The sequence below is a fragment of the Arachis hypogaea genome, chromosome 5 (assembly GCF_003086295.3).
Source record: "Arachis hypogaea cultivar Tifrunner chromosome 5, arahy.Tifrunner.gnm2.J5K5, whole genome shotgun sequence".
Lineage (NCBI taxonomy): Eukaryota > Viridiplantae > Streptophyta > Magnoliopsida > Fabales > Fabaceae > Arachis > Arachis hypogaea.
This window is the reverse complement of record NC_092040.1, coordinates 82,511,479-82,519,330: the sequence shown is the minus strand read 5'-3', so window position 1 is coordinate 82,519,330 and position 7,852 is coordinate 82,511,479. Positions and strand designations below refer to the sequence as shown.

Genomic DNA, 7,852 nt, shown 5'->3' with positions numbered 1-7,852 from the left:
TACCATGTTGATGGTGCCATTGATGATCACAATTTCGTGCACCAAAGACCCTTGGATTTTAAACACAAGGTAGTCCCCATTCAATTGAAGGACTAATTCTCCTCTGTTAACATCTATCACAGCTCCTGCTATGGCTAGGAAAGGTCTTCCAAGGATGATGCATTCATCCTCCTCCTTCCTAGTGTCTAAGATCATGAAATCAGCAGGGATGTAAAGGCCTTCAACCTTTACTAACATGTCCTCTACTAATCCATAAGCTTGTCTTATTGACTTGTCTGCCATCTGTAGTGAGAATATGGCAGGTTGTACCTCAATGATCCCCAGCTTCTCCATTACAAAGAGTGGCATAAGATTTATGCCTGACCCCAGGTCACACAGAGCCTTTTCAAAGGTCATGGTGCCTATGGTACAGGGTATTAAGAATTTGCCAGGATCTTGTCTCTTTTGGGGTAAGGTTTGCTGAGCCTATTTCTTCCACCATTATTAAAGCCTTGTTGAGGCTTTTGTTGATCCTTCCATGAGAAATTTGGATGATTTCTCCATGATGAATTATAGGTGTTTCCATAAGGTTCACCCATGTAACTTACCTCTGCTATTGCAGGGTTCTCAGGATCATAAGCTTCTTCTTCAAAAGATGCCTCTTTAGTACTGTTGGATGCATTTTGCCATCCATTCAGACTTTGAGAAATCATGTTGACTTACTGAGTCAGCATTTTGTTCTGAGCCAATATGGTATTTAGAGCATCAATTTCAAGAACTCCCTTCCTCTGAGGTATCCCATTATTCACGGAATTTCTCTCAGAAGTGTACATGAACTGGTTATTTGCAACCATGTCAATAAGTTCTTGAGCTTATGCAGGCATTTTCTTTAGGTGAATGGATCCACCTGCAAAATGGTCCAGTGACATCTTAGAGAACTTAGATAGACCATAATAGAATATATCCAAAATGGTCCACTCTGAAAGCATGTCAGAAGGACACCTTTTGGTCATCTGTTTGTATCTTTCCCAAGCTTCATAGAGGGATTCACCTTCTTTTTGTTTAAAAGTCTAAACATCCACTTTAAGCTTGCTCAGCTTTTGAGGAGGAAAGAATTTAGCCAAGAAGGCCGCGACCAGCTTATCCCATGAGTCCAGGCTATCTTTAGGCTATGAGTCCAACCATGTTCTAGCTCTGTCTCTTATAGCAAAAGGGAAAAGCATGAGCCTGTAGACTTCAGGATCTACTCCATTAGTCTTAACAATCTCACAGATCTGCAAGAACTCAATTAAAAACTGGTAGGGATCTTCTGATGGAAGTCCATGGAACTTGCAGTTCTGTTGCAGTAGAGCAACTAGTTGAGGTTTCAGCTTAAAATTGTTTGCTCCAATAGCAGGGATTGAGATGCTTCTTCCATCAAACTTGGAAGTAGGTGTAGTATAATCACCAAGCATCCTCCTTGCATTATTATTTTTGGCTGCCATCTCCTATTCCTTTTCGAAAATTTCTGTAAGGTTGTCTCTGGATTGTTGTAATTTAACTTCTCTTTGTTTTCTCTTCAGAGTCCTTTCAGGTTCAGGATCTGCTTCAACATGAATATTCTTGTCCTTGCTCTTGCTCATATGAAAAAGAAGGGAACAGAAAATAATAATAGGGATCCTCTTTACCACAGTAGAGAGATTCCTTTATGTTAGTAGAAGAAAAAGGGAATAGAAGAAGGAAAAGGTAAGAATCCAAACACAAGGGTGAAGATAGGTTCAGATTCTTGAGATGAAGAGAAGTGTTAGTAAATAAATAAATAGAAGAAGATGAGAGGGAGAGAATTCGAAAATTAAATTTAAAAAAGGTTTAGTGATTTTTGAAAATTAAAGGAAGAATTAAAATTAAAATTAAAATTTAAAACAATTGGTTAATTAAAAGAATTTTGAAAATGAGGGAGGTAATTTTCAAAAATTAGAGAGCTAAAATTAGTTAGGTGATTTTGAAAAAGATAAAAAAATAAACAAAAGTTAATTGGTTAGTTGAGAAAGATTTGAAAATCAATTTTGAAAAGATAAGAAGTTGGAAGATATTTTGAAATCAAATTTTTGAAAAAGATATGATTTAAAAATATATGATAAAAAGATATGATTAAAAAGATATGATTGAAAAGATTTATTTTTTAAAATTAAAATTAATTACTTGACTAACAAGAAACTAAAATATATGATTCTAGAATTTAAAGATTGAACATTTCTTAACAAGAAGGTAACAAACTTCAAATTTTTGAATCAATCACATTACTTATTAATTACGTTTTGAAATTAAATTACAAAAAATATTTTGAAAAATGTTTTCAAATTTTCGAAAACCATAAAAAAATGAAAAAGATATGATTTTTGAAAAATTTTTTGAAAAGATAAGATTTTTTTTTAAAATTGAAAATTTGACTTGACTTATAAGAAATAGCTAAGTTTTAAAAAAAATTTGACTAAATCAACTCAAATTTTCAAAATTTATGAGAGAAAAAAAGGAAAAGATATTTTTTTATTTTTGAATTTTTGATGATGAGAGAGAAAAACACAAATATGACCCAAAACATGAAAATTTTGTATCAAAACCAATGATGCATGCAAGAACACTATGAATGTCAAGATGAACACCAAGAACACTTTGAAGATCAAGATGAACATCAAGACTTATTTTTGAAAAATTTTTAAGAAAAGAAAAGCATGCAAGACACCAAACTTAGAAATCTTTAATGCTTAGACACTATGAATGCAAAAATGCACATGAAAAATAACAAAGGACACACAACAAGAAAATTTAAAGATCAAACAAGAAGACTTATCAAGAACAACTTGAAGATCATGAAGAACACATGCATGAATTTTCAAAAATTTTTAGAAAAATAAAAATATACAATTGACACCAAACTTAAAAATTGACTCTAGACTCAAACAAGAAACACAATATTTTTTATTTTAATGATTTTATGATTTTTTGTATATTTTTTTTCGAAAATTAATTTTACGAAAAACGAAAACAAGAAAAAATTTTTGAAAAATTTTTGAAAACTTTTTGAAAAGAAAATTACCTAATCTGAGCAACAAGATGAACCGTCAGTTGTCCAAACTCGAACAATCCCCAGCAACGGCGCCAAAAACTTGGTGCACGAAATTGTGATCTCTAATAATGGCATTCAACTTGGTATGCGCATTTATAACTCAGCACTTTCTTCACAACTTCGCACAACTAACCAGCAAGTGCACTGGGTCGTCCAAGTAATAAACCTTACGTGAGTAAGGGTCGATCCCACGGAGATTGTTGGTATGAAGCAAGCTATGGTCATCTTGTAAATCTCAGTTAGGCGGATAATAAATGGTTATGGAGTTTTCGAATAATAATAATAAATAAACAGAAAATAAAGATAGAAATACTTATGTAAATCATTGGTGAGAATTTCAGATAAGTGTATGGAGATGCTTTGTCCCTGTTGGATCTCTGCTTTCCTACTGCCTTCCTTCAATCATTCTTACTCCTTTCCATGGCAAGCTGTATGTAGGGCATCACCATTGTCAATGGCTACATCCCATCCTCTCAGTGAAAATGGTCCAAATGCTCTGTCACAGCACGGTTAATAATCTGTCGGTTCTCGATCATGTCGGAATAGAATCAATTGATTCTTTTGCGCTTGTCATCACGCCCAACAATCGCAAGTTTGAAGCTCGTCACAGTCATTCAATCCCTGAATCCTACTCGGAATACCACAGACAAGGTTTAGACTTTCCAGATTCTCATGAATGCCGCCATCAATTCTAACCTATACCATGAAGATACTGATTAAGGAATCTAAGAGATATGCATTCGGTCTAAGGTAGAATGGAAGTGGTTGTCAGTCACGCGTTCATAGGTGAGAATGATGATGAGTGTCATGGATCATTACATTCATCATGGTGAAGTGCAACGAATATCTTAGAATAGGAATAAACTGAATTAAATAGAAAATAGTAGTAATTGCATTAAAACTCGAGGTACAGCAGAGCTCCACACCCTTAATCTATAGTGTGTAGAAACTCCACCGTTGAAAATACATAAGTGATGGTCCAGGCATGGCCAAATGGCCAGCCCCCATGAACGTGATCAATAGTCTCCTAAAATGAATAATAGATTAAAACTGAGACCAAAGATGTGGTCAAAAGACTATACTGTCAAAAGACGTCTAATACAATAGTAAAATGTCCTATTTATACTAGACTAGCTACTAGTGTTTACAGAAGTAAGTAATTGATGCAGAAATCCACTTTCGGGGCCCACTTGGTGTGTTCTTGGGCTGAGCTTGAGCTTTACACTTGTAGAGGTTTCTTTTGGAGTTGAACGCCAAGTTGTAACGTGTTTTTGGCGTTCAACTCTGGTTCGTGACGTGTTTCTGGCGTTTGACTCCAAAATGCAGCATGAAGCTGGCATTGAGCGCCAGTTTACGTCATCTAATCTTGAATAAAGTATGGACTATTATATATTGTTGGAAAGCTCTGGATGTCTACTTTCCAATGCCATTGAGAGCGCGCCAATTGGAGTTCTGTAGCTCCAGGAAATTCATTTCGAGTGCAGGGAGGTCAGAATCCAACAGCATCAACAGTCCTTTGTCAGCCTTCATATCAGTGTTTTGCTCAGGTCCCTCAATTTCAGCCAGAAAATACCTGAAATCACAGAAAAACACACAAACTCATAGTGAAGTCCAGAAATGTGAATTTAGCATAAAAACTAATGAAAACATCCCTAAAAGTAACTATATCCTACTAAAAACTACCTAAAAACAATGCCAAAAAGCGTATAAACTGCTCATCACTACACTACTCCTACTCCTAATACTATATGAAACTATAGAAAATCAATCTAAGTCCTAATGCCTTCAAATGTGTTGAATTCCCCTTCATATAGCATCCAAATTCAGCCTTCAAGCCTTCCAAAATGGGCCAAGAGGCCTCCAAATTCGTGATGAAATCATGTGCAGGGACCTATGCAGACGCACAGACGTGTGCGTCCGCACACTCGGCTGAAAATTGACCTGCGCATACGCACAGGTGCTTTTGAACACGCACTCATGGAAATCCTCACTTGTGCGTACGCATGCAGGGCTGTGCGCACGCACACTTTGCTGTGTGTGCTTTTCCTTATTTTCTTCATGTTTTCTCCCTTGTACATGCTATCCTTGACTTTTGGCCATCCATTCTTGCCTTCAAGGCCTGAAATCACTCACAAACCATATCACGGCATCGAATGGAATAAAAGTGGAATTAATTTGCTCTATTTTGGTGCTTAAGTGTGAGTTCATGTGCTAGAATCCACCTAAATTGAGTCAAAATATACCGTCAAATATGAACTCATCAATTTCTCCACACCTAAACTATAGCATGTCCTCATACTAGACCAACAAGGAAAATGACCAAAAGGGATAATCAACTTATTAAATGCAACTATCTATATGCATGCAAGTATGTATTTGCTATATATCTATCTATCTATAATGTCCTATTGATTTGGTGAAAACAAGTAAGCAATTTAGTTCCAAGCAAGTATAGACACGATAGGGCAAAGCAAAGAATTAGTTCAATGCAAACAAGATCTAGAGAATTGATTCACTTATCAAAATTAAGCAACTTGCAAGAATGTATGATAAGAAAAGCGGAAACATAGAATTGAGTAATTGAACCCTCACTAGGTGTGTATACACTTAAATCATTTCGTGTTTAGGGTCAATTCACTCAAATCTCTTTCCAATCATGCTTTCAAGGAATTTCTTTTCATCTAACAATCAACAACAAGTGATGCACGAATGCAATTATCATGAGGACTTCATATGGCTGTAATGGGGTTAGGGTAAGGTGGGATAGATATGGCCAATTAAACTAAAATGATTGAATCCCTAATTAGTTTATGTTTTCACTCAACCTATGTCAACCGAATCAAACACAAAATGCAATCCTAACTTTCCATCACTTTTAATTCACTAACACTCATGTATGCTTTTCTCACACAAACAACACATATGCAATTCTTTATTCCAAGGGTGACTCTGTGCCCTTTACATGAGGAAGAGGGTTTTTTTTTTTTTGAAATGGAATTGCATATGGTTAAGTAATTCATACATGAATGTTCCCATTTTCCAAAAATTTTCAATGAATTCCCAAATCAAACATTTTCTTTTACTACCAAAATTTCCCAAAAGATTCCCCCATACTTAAATGTAACACACTCCTTCAACCTAAGCTAATCAAGGACACAATCCAAGGTATTTCATGGTTTTCCGCTTAGGGTTGTGATGTCCTAAAATCAAGAACAATGGGGTAATTAAGGCTCAAGGGGGGTTAACAATGGTGAATTCCAAGAGTAGGCTATATGGGAAAAGTAAGCTTTAAACAAGGATGGCCTCAATCATGCACAACGCAATTCAAAACATCAGCCATTGGAAATAAAGAATCAAGCAAAACCAAGATTACAATTATAGAAGAGATATAACACACAATGAACAAAATTAGTGGTTAAAATGTGTAACCACTCTTTAAAGCTTAAAAACTCACAAGGTATTTATTCTTTACTCTTCTATGTTCCATTACATGTTCCTATTCATTCATATTCATCTCCTTCAACTTAGCATGAGGACATGCTAATATTTAAGTATGGGGAGGTTGATAAACCACTATTTTATGATTTATATTGTGTTTAATTGTGTGGTTTTATCAAGTCTTTGTCCACTTATTCATATGATTTGCATTTATTTACAATCCTTCCTAAAAATATCCTATGATTAAAAACTTGCTTCCTAAGATCTTTTAGTTATATATTTTTATCTTCCTTTGTACCATTCAATGCCGTGATCTGTGTGTTAAGTGTTTCAGGCTTCATAGGGCAAGAATGGCGTAAGGAATGAAGAGGAAGCGTGCAAAAATGGAAGGAACACAAAGAATTGAGGAGATGACCAGCGAAAAGTCACGCGGTCACATGGCTGATGCGACCACGGGAAACAGAAGAATTCACAGTGACGCGATCGCGTGCCTGACGCAACCGCGCAGATTGGAAGCTACACGAACGACGCGAATGCATGGACGACGCGCACGCGTGGGCGAGAAACGCTGAGTGACGCGAACGCATGGATGATGTGGCTGCGTGACGTGCGCGATCTACAGAATTTCAGAAGTCACTGGCAAAGTTTCTGGGCCGCGTTTCAACCCAGTTTTCGGCCCAGAAACGCAGAATAGAGCCAGGGAACATGCAGAGACAGAAAACAACATTCATTTCGCATAATTTTTAGTTTTTAGATCTGAATTTACTCCTCCCCTAGTTTTACTCACTTGAACATTCATAATTAGGATTTTGAAGATTTTGGCTTTAGCTTTTGAGAAGAGTCTACCTCCGGTACTAGTCACTATAGTTTGTTATTTACTTTTCATTTATTCTTCCATATTCTTAATTCCTCCAGAGTTGACATTGGATTATTTTCACAAGTTATTAATACAGAACTATTTTTATTTTTAATTAATCCCTTTTATTATTATTTATTATGTCTTCTTTTATTCTCCCCATTGATTCAGTGAAGTCTATAATTATGATGAGTCAGTAGTTCCATTACTTGATTGGGAGATGATTGAAAGGAAACCTTGAGTTGGATTACTCAAGAGAAAAATTGTAATTGGGTTTATTGTTGGATCACCCTCTAGTCATTGACACTAGTCCTTCCCAAAGGAAAGGATTAGAACTTGTGACTAGAAATAGCTTTCCAACTTGCTTGACTTTCCCTTACCTAGTAAGGGATAACTAACCAGAGCAACCTTCAATTATCAATTAATCTTGAGAGTACTTCAACAAGAATAGGGCTTCCAACTAATCTACTCCC

General features: G+C 35.9%; 1 non-coding gene across 1 annotated transcript; it reads left to right on the top strand.

Moving 5' to 3' along the window:
• Positions 1-962: 962 nt before the first annotated feature.
• On the top strand, positions 963-1,070 carry LOC112805000 (small nucleolar RNA R71). The gene has a single exon (XR_003203615.1). It is a non-coding gene; the product is annotated as a small nucleolar RNA R71 (small nucleolar RNA).
• The last annotated feature ends 6,782 nt before the right edge of the window (positions 1,071-7,852 follow it).